Genomic DNA, 15,815 nt, shown 5'->3' on the forward strand with positions numbered 1-15,815 from the left:
ATATTCCCACTGAAGTCTCTTGGGAGTCTAAGCAATACACTTTTCAGTAACATCATCATGTTAATAGCTGAACATGGGCTCACCACCATGACTGACTGTCCGTAAACAGAATGGCAATTTAGCAAGAGTATTTTGGATGCAAGAAATACCCTCTAATGCCTTGAAGAAACTGGTGCAAAACCTTATTTGGCAATTCATCAAGATGTGGATGGATTATTATCTCACAAAAGAGACAACATGGTATAATAAGGAAAGAGAAGGTCACAAATCCAGGAAGATCTAGGTTCATGACTTGTTTCTAACATAAACTAGCTCTATGGCTCTGAGAAAGTCCTTTAGTCTCTTATATTCTATTCAACTGTCTGATACTTTATATTGTGAGAAAGGTGCTGACCTGCATAATAGCAAAAGTTCTTCACTTGGAATTCTCTGTCTTAATGAAATAATTAATGAAATAAAAAAATGAAAAATGCCTAGTTCCACCCCCATCCCAATTTCCACTGTTTCTCAAAGAAATCACTTTTGTTTATACTGTTAATTTTATATGGAATCATGGTAATTTTCACTGAAAATTATTTATTTAAGTTAATCATTTGGATTCTGCAAAATAGTACTTCTTGTGGTTGTGATTTATTTACTTTGATTTGTTAGTATTTTTTTTCTGATTCTATAATCTGATCATTATACATCATGGAAACTCACTCACTGAGGATGATCAACAATGCTTGTGTAAAATACAATATATAACTCCCTTGCTGTACAGAGAGGTCAAATCCCCTATTAGACTGACTTAGTGCCAAATCTAGTAGGATTTTACATATAGCAGATACTCAAATATTGTAATGAATTACCTGAAAATTTAAAATTTGCTCAATTAAGTGGTAGAACTACCGATTACTAGCCAAAAGGATTAACTTTTTCTACTGAATTGTTTTTAGCATCGATATAAAATTTTAAAAGCAGCTTTATGACCCTGAATGTGTCACTCACTATTAAAGAATGTTACGTACTATATTTTGCTTAGTGGGGAAAAAAAGGAGAAAGCATAAGAAAATAACACTAGAGATCTACTTAGATGATAGAATGGTTGATGATCTGTATCAATAGAAGGAATTTAGTAAGAAGAGTTCACTCATCAACAGTTTCCTATATTAATGAACTTATGGATATAGACCAAAAAGAGGTTAATACTTTTAAGCTAGAAATGACCTTAGAAGCACCATTTTCTAATGCTTTTGTTTCACAGACAAGAAAACTGAGGCTTAGAAATAGTTATCCAAAGCATCATAGGGTCCAATTAATTACTGAAGGCTAAGTAGAAGAGCAAATATACTGCCAGAACTAGAATTGGGTAGATTTGAGTTTAATCTGATGTCAGAAAATTACTACATGTGTGACCTTGGGCCAATCATTTATCCTCTATTTATCTCAATTTTCCCAATTCCCAAGATTATCAGGAAGAAAAAATAAGATATTACACTTATTGTTATTAATGTTGGTGTTAACCAGTCAGGACTTAAGCACAGGTCTTTTGGTTTAAAATCTGTTGCTTTTTTTCCCCTACAGGAAGAGATGGTGATAAAAAAGAAGATGGAGATAAACTTAATCAGTCATCATTATTAGACTTTGATTGAAGTAATGCTTCAGATATTATATTATAATGGCCCCCAAAAGATATCACTGGAGGAGGGGCAGAGGGAAGTAGTTAGGAGAAGCACCTTTTTAATGTTAAATCTGGGACATTATTATGTACCTGACTTCCCTCTTACCCCCATGCCATAAAAAAACTAACTTCCTAATTTAGTCATCCCACATCTAAAATGAATTGATATCACTTTGCTTTGAGTTATTTATGTTTAGAAAATGGCACATAGGTACTTAGCTAACATTTCAAAGAAATACCAATTCAAGTGCATTTTTGAGATTAAAAATATAAATTTGAAAGATAGCTATATCATGCTGCACCAACCAGGTCCATAATACAATTTAATAATACTAATGGCACACTAAAAATATCAGCTATTGCATTCACATGTCAAAAGATGACAAGGATAATAAAGCTTTAAAAAGTATTGTATAGTAATAACATACCCAGAAGAACAGTAAATGAGGCATCTTTAAAGAAATAACTTTCACAAGAAGGACTTGTTGATGGGGATGTTAATATCAAGCAAGCAAGAAAAGGAATGAAATGCACACAAAAAATTAAAATGAGAACTTTGCTATTCATTATTCTAAATGGAAAGAAATGGTACTGGTCACATTCATCCAATAACTTTTTTAAAAGACTAGTATTGTAGTCAGGTATCCAGAATGAAGTTTTTTACAAATGAAAAGAGACATTCAGAAAATCATCCCTTAATACTAAGATATTGAAATATATTGGAAGAGATAAAGAAACAGTTCATATATCAATAAAGCAAGACTCCATGCTCCTCTCCTATGCACAATCATGAGCAAAAACTACCTCCCCCCCTCCAGGTCTGGATTTTAAAATAGGTAGCAAGTATACTTTTTAAAGTAGGCTCTTCAGAACAGCTAACTAGCTCACCACCCTGGGCTTTGTCTTCCCATATATATGTCCACCAAGACTTTACTAACAATCTATACCACCATAAGATCATGGGATCATAAATCTAGAACTGGAAGTTATTTTTCAGGATCGTAGCCATGATCATAATTTTATAGATAAGGAAAACATAAATTACTTTCTAAAGATCATACAAAGTAGCATGTAGCAGAACACTAATGAACCCAGAACTAAATCTAAAGTCAGAGTTTTTTTTTTTTTTTTAGTGAACCCTAGTTTCTAGAGAGATGAGACTGGATGCAGGGTCACCTAAAATATGAACCTCAGAATGATGATGATGTAAACCTGAATTCTTTTACCCTTAATCCACAGTTCAATCTCTATTGTACCTTGCTTTATCATGAGCTCCTAGAGAATTTTAGAACCGGGAGTAAGCAGAATGTTGCTGTCCAATGATTCTCATGGTACAGAAAAGGAAACTGAGACATAAAGAGAGGAAGCAACTTTGCAAAGCCTAGTAAAAAATTGAAAAAAAAAGATTGAAACCTAAGTTTTCTAACTTGGAACCAAATCTAGTACTTCAAATCCAGTCCTATTTCTAAGAGTCAACAGATCTGGACTGAAATCCAAGTGTGACCATGGGAATCTAAATCTTCATCTATAAAATAAGAGAATTAAACTACATGGTCCCCAGGGTTCTAAGTCTGGATTTCAATTCAATTCAATTCAAATTTGCTCTAACAAATCAGGTGTTAGGCTTAGATTAACTGATTGTTTGACTGAACTGAACCAGTGAGATTTAATTCTCCTGATGAGTTTGTTCATTCAAAATAATATAACTACTTGGTGAATTTTGTTTGTACCCCTTGAGAGCCTGCACATATATCTATCATTGTCTATGGAAATTTTCCATCCTGGAAGCTCATTCCACTGCTGGACTTCACCAGTTGGAAGTACTCTCTGCTGCTGTGGCCTCTCTCTCTGATTGTTGGCTCCTCCCAGAACATCCATTTTTAAAGAAAGTGACCATACCTTTCATGCCTTCATTGTTCTCCAGGCTGCAAGTCTGACTCTGAACTTTTTTTACCATGACCCCATCTTGCTGCTTTCTCCCTTTCTCCCCTGCTTTTCAGTTCCATTTTATGTATTACCTTTATCGATTAAAATGTAAATATTTTGAGGGCATGTGCAGTCTGTCTTTTTTGCTTATATTTTTATTCTCAGTGATTAGCATGTTACCTGGCAAATAGTAAGTGCATAATGAATGCTTATTGATTTGGTTTGACTAATAAAAGTTAAATGAAATCTTCCAGCAATATGGGATACAACCTTCCAAGTTAGCTAGGAGATGAGTTCACCAAGACCAAACCATGCCTGACATAGAATATACTACTATAGAAGTTATCTAGCCACTGCTTGAAAGCACCTTCACCATTCTAGTTACTATTATATACTTTTCATCTTCTCTATATCCTTAAAGCATGTAACCCTGAACCAAACAGTTCTTCTCAAGATGAGGTCTGAGAAAGGCAGAGTGTAGTAGAATGATCATCTCCTTATAATTTCAATCTCTGACTCCTAATGCAGCCTAAAATTGCACAAGATTTTGTGGCTGCCATACCACAAGTATAACTCATAGTTCTTATAGTTAAATGGCATTCCGCTGAAAGAAAAAATTATCAAATTACTAGGAAACATGTCTCCCCTTTGTTTTGTTACAGTTAGTTTTCTTTTTCTCCCTGTAATTCATTATATCTCTCTTAATTATTTTCATCTCATACAACCCACTGGTCTAAGCTAGTTGTATCCAATTCAGTTAGAAACAGGAACCACCAAACTAAACATGGATTTCCCAGGGCTACATACATATTGAATTATAAAACCATATATTAATATTATTTTTATATTCTATTTTATTTTTATTTATTTTGCTGAATATTTTCCATTGACATTCTAATCTATTTCAAGCAGCACTCAGAAGTGTTATGAGTCTCAAATAGCATGTCTGACACTTTTGCTTTAAGCTTTCATCATCTTTTTAGATCCTGACTATCATGTGTTGAGTTGGCTCTCATTGTTAGCTTTGTGTTATTAGCAATTTTGATGATTCTGCCATTTATGCCTTTAACCAAGTCATTAATAAAAAATTTAAACAATATATTTTCCTGGAGCATTCCATGGAAGTCTTCCTTCCATGTTAAAACTAGATTATTAATAAATATTCTTTGAGTCCAGCTATTCAACTCATTCTGAATCTATTTACTGTATTTAGTATTCTAATCCATATGTTCCCATCTTCTCTATAACTTGATCACCAGTGTGCATTATGAAATATATTTACTTTCCATGGGACTTTTACTCAGAGGAATATAGTGGCAGTAAGACTGTTCAAATCTCTATAAGTGGGAAACTTTGTGCAATGGAGATATGATGAATTCTTATATTATTGGCTGGGTATCTTACTTTTCATAAACACAAACATTGTGAGACTTCATATGTATTATGGCAATATTTGCAGAGGGGCTAAGTTCTCTTTAGGATCAAGCCCACAAATATTCTCTCTCTCCTTCAGAGTACCTTCCTTCTAATGATGTCTTTCTGCTTACTCTAACCCTGGGTAGTTTAACCTGACAGTCAATGCATTCCTTCCAAATCATGGAATCTTTCCTTTCTCCTAGTTAATTGTGAGTTTCCCTGGGGAATTTTCCTTTTTCCTTATTGACTACAAGCTCTCACAACTGCATTTCCCATTTGCCACCCCTAATGTGTCTTATTTTATCTTATTTTTGTCTGTATACTCCTCCTAAATTAACTTTCCTTTTGGCAAAAAAAGTATTTGGAAGGCACAGAGTGATGATACTCAAGTTCTATTATCTGGTCAGTAGCACCAAATCATTTACAAAAGAAGCTCATACTTTTCCTTTCAGAAAAAAAATATCTTACATAAATTATCAAAGCATGACCTCATACAAGTAACTATAACTGAATCTGAATGATCAATCTCTTCAACATATAGATTATAACACTATATTTTTCCTTCTGGTACTCTAAATATTTATCTCCATTATAATAAACTATACCTTTGAGATATGACTTAGTATTTCTTTATAGATAAACATTAGCAGGTTATTACCGTCTTCCACTGATACTATATAATCATTTTATTAAAGCAAGAATAAAAAAAAATTTTAAATCAAATAATAAAAAGTGGTCCACTGAGCCCTCAAAACTTTTCACTCTTGTGTCTAATTAGCTTTTGGCTGTACACTTAATCTATTTGTTTTCTGATCTCCTAAATCCATGACTATTCAAAGGTTAAGTGCTGTATTAGCTTGTATTTTGAGGATTGGAAAACACACTTTCAATTTCATGATTACATTTTTGGTTGGTCTGTTTCTCTCTCTTTTAAATATCATATAAATTGCAGCACAGCATAGCAAAATAACACTGATGTTGAAAGCAAGATTCCTGACTTCTAGCCCCACCTCTATCAAAAACTAATTCTTTAAACTAACTAGAATAACTCAGTTTCTTTCTCTGTCACAATGCAGAAGTGGATTTTTTGGTTTTAAATATGTGTTATAAAAAAAAAATCTCTAAGTCACTATTGATTAGAGAAATGTGAACTAAAACAACTCTTAGATACCATCTTACATTTATCAGATTGACTAATATGAAAAAAAGAAAAGTGATAAATGTTTGAAGATGTGGGAAAATTGGAACATTAATGCACTGTTGGTGGAGTTGTGAACTCATCCAACCATTCTAAAGAATAATTTGGAAGTACATCCAAACAATTGTAAAGCTGTACATACCCTTTTGATCCAACAATAACTGCTATGTCTATATACCAAAGAGATCATGAAAAAGGAAAATGGACTTATGTATAAAAATATAGCAGGGTTTTAGAGTGTGAGTGTGTGTGTGTGTGTGTGTGTGTGTGTGTGTGTGTGTGTGTGTGTATAAGTTAGTGTGTATTGGCTAATACTTGTAAATCAATTGGGAAATTATTGGACAAGGTGTAGTATGTGATTGTAATGGATTGTCATTGTGATATAAGGAATGACAAATGATTTCAGAAAAACCTGTACTTACATGAACTGATGCAAACCAAAATGAGTAGAATCGGGAAAATGTACACGTAACAACAATATTTTTTTAAAAAGAATTGTGAATGACAGCTATTCTTAGCAATGCAATGATCTAAGACAACCACAAAAGACCCTTGGTGGAACAAGCTATCTGACTCCAGAGAAAGAAATTATACTGTCTAAAGAATACTATTTTTCTATTTTTCCTTCCTTCCTTCCTCTCTTCTTTGGTTTTCTCTCTTCCTTTTCCCCCTCCTTTCCTTCTTTTCTTCCTTTTTTTCTTTCTTTCTTCTTTCTTTCTTTCCTTTCTGCTTTTCCTTCTTCCTTGTCCAAATATTTTTATACAAAATTACTCACATGGAAGTGTTTTACATGCATAACGTATATTAAATTTCTTACCGTCTCAGTAATCGAGGAGGGGAGGAGAAAGGGATAAAACTTGGAAGTCAAAATATTTTTAAATGTTAAAAATGGTTTTAACATGTAATTGGGGGGAAATCAAATAGCATTTAAAAAAATAAAACAAAATTAGGAACAATCTAATTCCCAAACATATCTATCTTTTAAGTTTTATTATTCTATTTTGTTTTTTTTTCCCTTTAAACTGGACCCTTCTCTAACATTGAAAAAATTGAAACAAAGAAAAAGGTTTGAGGAAATTCATAAGAGTGACTGACCCTGATAATAAATATCACATTGAAAATTCACTAGTCCTCTCCTCTCAACTAAGAAGAAGAAGCTATGATTCTTATCCAGTATCCAGAATTGAAATTGTTTATTAAAATTCATCAGAATCCAATTCTTTTAAATGTAATTTACCTGTTGTTTGTGTCTTTATTCTTTTTTGGTCTCGCATTCTTCGTTCTTTATCACTTCATACAATTTTTTTCTACATTTCTCTAAATTTCTCATATTTTAAAATTTCATACTTTGCAATAATACTCATCCTGTTATGAAAGTTTCTTCTGGCATTTGCAAACAATGGCATCCACTTGGGGGGAAGGGTGCTTGTTTTACTAACACAAAGATTATCATGAATATTTTGTTATATAGGAGATCTTTCTTTTTAATATTGATCTTCCTAGAGTATATATCTAATAATAGAAAGATTAGTGGGTCAATAATGTATGAACACTATTCCAAAATGATTCACAGAATCATTAGACCAAATTCACAGCTCCACTAACAGAATGCTTGTGTTTAGTCTTCTCACAGCCCTTTCAATATTGTTTCTGGGATTTTTAAAACGATCTTTTCATTTCCAAGGGTTTAAAGTAAAATCTCAGATTTACTTAAATTTGCTTTTCTCTTGTTATTAGTTATTTGAAGCATCTTTTGATGTAGTTTTTAATTATTTGCTTTTTAAATTCTGAAATCTGTTTATATCTTTTGACCACTAGGGAAATGGATCTTGTTCTTATACTTTATTAATATACTATATATCTTGATTATTAGATATTTGCTAGAGATGTTTAATGCATAAGGTTGTCTCTTTTTCAACTTTACCATTTTTATATTCTATCTATGTTGCTTTGCTCCATGAAAAAGTTTTTTGACTTTATATAAACAAAATTTTCTATTTTATCTTTTATTTTGTCCTCCCTTCTTGATTCCTTAAAATTTTTCTCCAAACAATAATTGTAAAAAATACTTCCATTCTTTCTCCTATAATTTATTATGTAAGTTTTTATATTTAAGTCAAATACCCATTTGGAACTAATATCTATTGATTTTGTTGGTGTGGGTGAAGTGGCTAAGTAGGATAATTCAGACAAACAGTTCTCTTTTTTGGTTAAGGCAATATGGGGAAATAGACTGACTTTTTCTTTAATGTTCTTGAATCATCTATTCCCCCCTATTCCTCATACACACACCTATATACACACTATGTATGTGTGTACATGTAAGCTAAATTTATTGGCTATCTGACTACATTGTGAAAAACAACATGTAGTAGAGGCTAGAGAGCCAAAAGGATCTGAGTTCAGGTTTGGCTTCTCACACACTAACTGTGTGATCTTTGGTAAATCACTTAACCTCATTTTACTCTAGACAATTTTAAGGTTATAAATTACTGACAAAGCTAGATTGCATTGATATAATGTTTCCTCACCCTATGCCCTCTATATCAACTAAATCATAAGTTCATTCACTATCTCTGTCTTTGACTAAACTGAAGACTTCCATGGGTTGATTCAGACTTACATAGTCACAATTTCCATAGGTTCTTCCTATTGAACAGGCTACTTTTCTAAATTCATATGATTCTTGGACAGTAGATAGAATTTAAGCAAATAAATGTGTCATTATTATTATTATTATTATTATTATTATTATTATTATTATTAGCTGAGGCAAGTGGGGTTAAGTGACTTCCACAGCTAGAAAGTGTTAAGTATCTGAAATCAGATTTAAACTCAGGTCCTCCTGACTTCAGGCACCAGCCCTATCCACTGTGCCACCTAGTTGCCCCAGTCTATATTATTTTAATGAGAATACAGAACTCCTATTATCTCACTGTTATTATTCTTAAAGCCTAGGTCAGCAGAAGCTAACTCAGGAGAATTTGAATTTGAAGCACCACTGTTCTCATCAGAGCCTCTAGCAGGACACCCATTTCCCAATAGGCAAGAGAAGACAGCCTCTAGCCATATATTGATATTCAGCATCTGCTCTATGACTTTAGGCTTTGTGATTGCAAGTTAACTAGCAGCAGTCAAACCCCATGGGGGAATTGGTCATGGTGGCTAGAGAGAAAAAGAAAGAGAAAAGCATCTGGCATTACTAATCTTCCTCCCAACAGCCTCTCTGCTTCTCTTTGGCCAGACAGCTATCACACCCTATTCTCTGAAGTATAACTGCTATTCTTCACACCAGATAGGATGGATGATCCTGAGTATGGTTATCCATGTTAGAGTACAGAGTGGCAGTTCAAATGTTTTTATTATAGGACTTATGAGACTGAATTGCATTAGTGAAAACCATGTATACCACATCTTGATTTGTAAAAGTCTGCATCCCTGTCTCTCTCTGTCTCTCCCCGTCTATGGTCTCTCTGCCTCTGTCTCTGTTGATGTCTTTGTCTCTGTTGATGTCTCTGCCTCTCTCTGTCTCTCTTTCTATGTCTCTTTCTCTCTCTCTGGGTGTCAGAGTCAGTAATTATGGTTGAGAGGTTCTTTATTATATTAAAAAAAATGTGGCATGGCTTTTCTGCTTTCTTTATGTGACTGAATTTTAATCAAGATTTGTATTTTAATATTCATAATGAGCATGATGTTAATAATATTTCTATATTATTTAATATTTATAAAATATTTTTGTACAGCATTTGTCTTGAGTTTCACAGAAAGCCTTTGATATAAATAAATAAATCATGTTGATTAATCAACTGATAAGGATTACAGACATTATCTTTATTTTTTTCATATGAGTAAACTGAGACTCAGAGCAACTGATGTCAAAAGCTGGATTTGAATCCAGTTTTTTTGAAGTCTGCAATAAAATATACAAATGTACTAGATAACCAAAATTGAGGATGAAGTATGTGACCAGCAAAATTATGGCAATAACATAAGGGAAAGTTTTATATCCATGAATACTAAATATAATGATATCTATTATCCCCTTGCTACAGAATAAAAAATAGAATAATCATGTGTTGTTATGAGCATCTTCTATTTTCTATTGTTTCCCTGCCAATAAAATCCATATAATTTTGTTTCGCATTCAAGGGCTTTCACAAACTAGTATCATTTTACTCTTCCAATATAACCATTGCATCCATTTACATTTTAGATAAACTAAACTGATTTTTTTCCTGAAATATGCTCTTTGAAGTTTCTCACCCCTATGTTTTTACTCAATCCATTCTCTATGTCTGAATATCTTCAGTCCTCCCATTTGTCTATGGAGTTCCTTAATATGAGTGAGTTAGTGAAAACCAATTTTATGAATGACACAAGTATTAATTGCTCTATGGGCTAAGTACATTTTCACAATTACTCTCTAGGTGCTATTATGATCCCCATTTTACAGATGAGGAAATCTAAGTAAGAGATTAAGTTAGTCAGGGTCACATAGCTAGAAGTATCTGGGGGCAGATTTGAACTTGCTTATCTAACTCCAATTCCATCATTGTTCCATCTAACTGCTTCAATTTAACTAGTCTGGTCCCAGATTTCTCTCTTCATTTCACTGGTTTTAAAGATAATAGGAGGTTTGTTTTTTTTTTCCCTAATGAGATCATATTGCACTTCTTTTTTTACTTCTCTGATGTACTAAAAATGCAATAATTGAGCATTATGGTTATCTATATTTGTTCCTTTTCTTGCTCCTAGATTATTAGGCCCATGGGGACAGAAACCTGTTTTACCTAAAGATTGTATCTTCTCCAACCGTTCATATAATGCTTAGCATATAATATATCTTTTATAAATAGTTATTGAATTGATTAAGATAATAGGACAGGTTGTTTTTTTTTTTTAAGGTGGCAATAGGGTCACACAATGAAATAATGTACCTTAAAGTAACATGATATAATGTGTAATGAATATAATTGCATGTGTTATTGATTTGGGAATTTTGTTTATTTCTTTTAAACAACCAGCTTCCTTATAAATACTGGTTTTAGGCCTTAATGACTCGCCTTCCTAGGGGTTTCCTGTTTTACAAAGAACAACTTTGAGAAAAGAAAAGAATTCTAATGATGTCTTGTGCTTATTTCATATCACTCCCCTTAGATACTCTTGGTTTTAGGTTCAGTGGCTAGCTTGCTGATGTTCAAATATGACATCACATCTCCCTATTTTGAGATTACCCTCTCCATATTATATCCCATTATTCCTCACTTCACTATAAGCTTAGCTCTTATGCTCTTAGACTTCCTAAGGGAGGGCCTTTTAGATCCCCATAATTGTTAGTGCCTCTTTCCACATAAAACATCTCATATTTACCTGTTTACATTTTCTAAATTTTTTAATAGAATTTAAGTTCCTTGAAGATTTTTCTTTAATATTTTGCTATTCCTGGTCATCTGTTATATATGGCAGGGGGTTAATATATGGATTTTTAGGTTAGAATTGGATTTGAATTTTAGATGTTTCATTAAAATAGCATTTAATGCGTAGTAAGATTTTCCCACTAAAATGGTATTTAATGTAAAATAGCATTTCAAATCTTTCATGAATTTTTTCTTGTATTGGTGATGAACCTATATGTAAGCATATTATTTGGCAAGGTAAATGAGATAAAGACAACTTACTTCAAAATTTATACTTTTTTTGCTCTTCTGAAATACTCTTCAGAATCCTGAAGTAAGGCCTCAAGTGTTAAATGATAAACTTTGTAGTAAATCTTGTACCTATACAAAAGTAGCAAATTATAGTAGGAAGAACATTGTACTTAATATATTTGTGTCTCATCTGAGAATTCATTATTAACTAGCTGTGATCCCTTGCCCTCCACCAGATTCACTTTTATAATCTATAAAATGGGAGCAGCAAGGGTTGTTTGTTCTCTAAGTTCCTGTATTGCTCTAAATTCTATGATTTTATATGTGATGGTCTACTCATTCAAATTTGAAGCCTCAGCCCAAGATAGTTCACTCAAACCAAGCAATGAAAATTGTCCCAATCCTAGGGGATTCAGACGGAAATTGCTTCCATCTATCTCCATCAGTCTTTTTATTTTATTGTCTCCTTTATCATAAGCTATTCAGTATGAAACATTGGATTGCCTCCATTTGAAACAAAAGGGCATAAAAGAAAACTGACACTTCTGCTTATACTAAAAACAAAGTACCAAAAATTATTTTTTTCTAGTCACCTTTTACTCTCTTCCCTTCAAGTCAGACTGGCCTTGAAGATGTATGGAATGTCTGTTGGAAATCATTAGTAGATTAATCTTTGGCTCTTCTGCTTGGTGATTTCCGAATGAGTTTGTTTCGTTTCTATAATACGGATCCCATTTGTGGACTGACTATGGCTTCTGTCTGAGTATCCTCTTCTCTAAGCTTTCATGTAGAAACTTCCTCCCTTTCACATTAGAATCATTAATCTATTACCTTGGGTTATTACCATGGACAGCATTCATTCTGCATTATAGCATGTCAGCAGACATCTTGAATCTGGATGGAGGTTGAATATCCTTTATTAATTCAATTCATAAAACATTTATCAAGTGTTAGTCAATATGCTATGTACTAGAGATATGAAGACAAAACCTAAAACCGGTTCTTACTGACTACTCATTATTTCTGAATATTAACAATACAAATACAACCATTTCTGGGTTACATATATTCTCTTTTTTCCCTTTGCCCCAAACATTTTAATACATAGGTATTTGTAAAATAAAGGATTGATTAAAATGAACAACAGGTCAAAAAGTGTGTTTTTGTCAGATGAAGGCAGTTCAGGAGGAGAGGTTGTAAATGGACTGACTCTATGAGAATGATCTGTCAAAACCACCTCCTTTTCTTTTGGCTAACTACCTTTCAAAATTAGAATAAAATTCCAATACACCTTAGTAAAGGTTCTAGGAGAAAAATAGAATCATAAATGTTACCTAAGAGCATTTGGTTGTTCAGGTCCAGTTGAAATTGCTTTAATGGAGGCCATGAAAGGGGAGAGCAAATGATATATTTAAAGATGGCCCTAATGGCCATTCAGCCCATAAGAGGCGCTAGGAGAACAACACATAAGGAAGAGACACATTAAGGGAATATCTAAGAGGATTTTCTATCTCTTTTCTCTCCATGAATTTTCTGTGATTCACAGGTTGCTTCTGTGTGGACCATGCTTTGTCATTCCACTTTAACCCTATAGGTCTGGGAATCCTTGAAATTCCCTCCTAGAAATCAAGAGGCCAGAAGAGCTCCTAACAAATCCCTTATAGTATGGTATGCTAAGGGTATGCAAAGGTTTGGGTGTGTCAGGTATCTGAATGTAAATTATTAAAGAGTTTCATAACTCTTTAAGAATAAACATGGGTTGGCTTCTCTTTGATATGTACAAGTACAAAACAAAAAGTAAAAAAAAACTAGGTTTTGATTATCCATTTCCTAAAAATATTCTTAAACTATTCAAAAAGGTTTGTGAAGAGAGATTTAAGTTCTAAGATTTTCTAATTCAATCAACTTATTCACAACTTTTAGGTATATACAGGATGTCCCAAAAGTTTAAGTGCAGATTTAAACCATTGAAATTTAAAACTATAAAAAGACTTTTTGGACACTCTATATCTAGGGATGAGTAAACATACAAACAAACCAAAGATCTCTATACAGTTCAAAAAGATGTAACAGGATGTTAAATCAGAACTTGCTAACACATACAGTTAGAGGCCACATGATACAATATGAAAAGAACTGAATTTAGGCTCAGAGGAACTGGATTCCAATCCCAGCTATTACATTTATGAACTTTGTAAACTTGGGTAAACTGATGACTTTTTATGAGCCTCATACTTCTCCTCTGTAAAATGAAGGGATTAGATTAGATCCATTAACCAGTGATCATTTCTTTAATCACCAATGATCTAACAGATATTGTGGTAGGTATTGGAGAACTACAACTCCAAAAAAGGTGAAAATAGTCTTTGACTTTGAGGAACTAACAGTCACCCTTCTAGATAACCACTGAGCTGACTTCAAGACCTAAATTGAGGATCCTATTATCCTACTGAAAAGATCCTGGGTTGACTAAGTAGAGTTGGCAGAGAAAGCTGAAGTATTGAAAAGATTACTCCCCCAGGCAATAAGGAAAGGGCACTGATGGATTTCAGTTCAATGTTACAGTCTCATCTCTATGAAAGGCTTGGGTAACCCTAACTTACTCTATCCAATAGAAAGCCATGTTATGATATCAAACCCCTGAGGTTAAATTTTGAAGAGGGCTGAAACTCTGAATTATACAAGAGAGCACTTAAGGCTACTTATTTGATGTGAAATAATGGCTCTATTAGCATATATTTAAATGATGGCTCTCCTCACCTTTGGTGCTTGCTGAATGTGGTGGTGTGATAATCTGAAGGCAAGAATTAGAGGGTGGAGAGAGAGAAAAGTCAGAGTCACTTGGCAGCAAGATGAGGATGAGAGAGGCTGGAGACTCCGGACTCCAGAATCCAGGATACATCTTTGGCAAGCCATGTGGCAGCTTACCTGCCTCCTTCACTTCTCCTGATAAAGACCAAGGACTTTGAATTATCCTGACTCTGGCTGACCCCGAGGCCCTCCAGGGAGCTAGCCCATACTTTACAAAATTTCCCCTACAAATCTTCCCATGGCCCTATATCATGTTTTCTGAATTCCTTTTGAATTAGTCCCCCAGGGTGTTTTACCTCATGGTATCTTTCTCCTTGCCCTATCCGTCTTCCATGTCTCATAGTATCTTTCTATCTTTCTCCTTCTTATAGCTAACTATCTTTTTTTAAGATACTAAACTCCTCTTACTAATTTATCCTAACAGTAAATGTCATACTCCCACATCATAGTGTTTTTATTTTCCCTGGTTAATTCTCCCTTTCTCCTAGTTAATTATGAATTCCACTGGGCAACTTTTTTTTTCCATTGTTAATTGTTAAATCACTTTTCTTCTAAATATATGCTCTCCTAAATTGATTTCATATTTACCACTCCTACTCTATCATACCTCTTCATTTTGTCTATAACTTCTTATCATAAATAAAAATACCTTTTAGCAAAGAGAAAGACCATTGTGAATCCATCACATGACTGAATCCCACCATTTGGTATAAATTGCTGTCTTGGTGTGTCTACACTAATCTCACCACTACCTCTTTGATAGAATGAAATGTTAAAATGAAAGATCTCAAAACAACTTCCTATACCAAAAAGAATTTATTAATGCCATAACTAATATGCCAAACTCTGAGAGAGTCTGGAAATTAATGAAAATTAGGAGAGCTTTATGTACTGAAAATTTGGGGCTTCAGTCTGCAGTCTAAGAGCCTGCAATATTTTAAAATTTCTTTTAGCAAGGTATTGTTTTTTAGGGAAGGAGACAAGTAAAAAATCAGGATGGAGTTTTTACAAAAAGACAAAAGGTTGCACGGGGGGTTTCAGGAGACAAAGAGCAAAAGATAAGCAGTTTTATTGCTCCACAATCATTAGCTAGATTCATAGTTTTGAATAGATCTGGGACTCTGACTCATCAGTACCACTACCCAACTATTCT

The sequence above is a fragment of the Sminthopsis crassicaudata genome, chromosome 1 (assembly GCF_048593235.1).
Source record: "Sminthopsis crassicaudata isolate SCR6 chromosome 1, ASM4859323v1, whole genome shotgun sequence".
Classification (NCBI taxonomy): domain Eukaryota; kingdom Metazoa; phylum Chordata; class Mammalia; order Dasyuromorphia; family Dasyuridae; genus Sminthopsis; species Sminthopsis crassicaudata.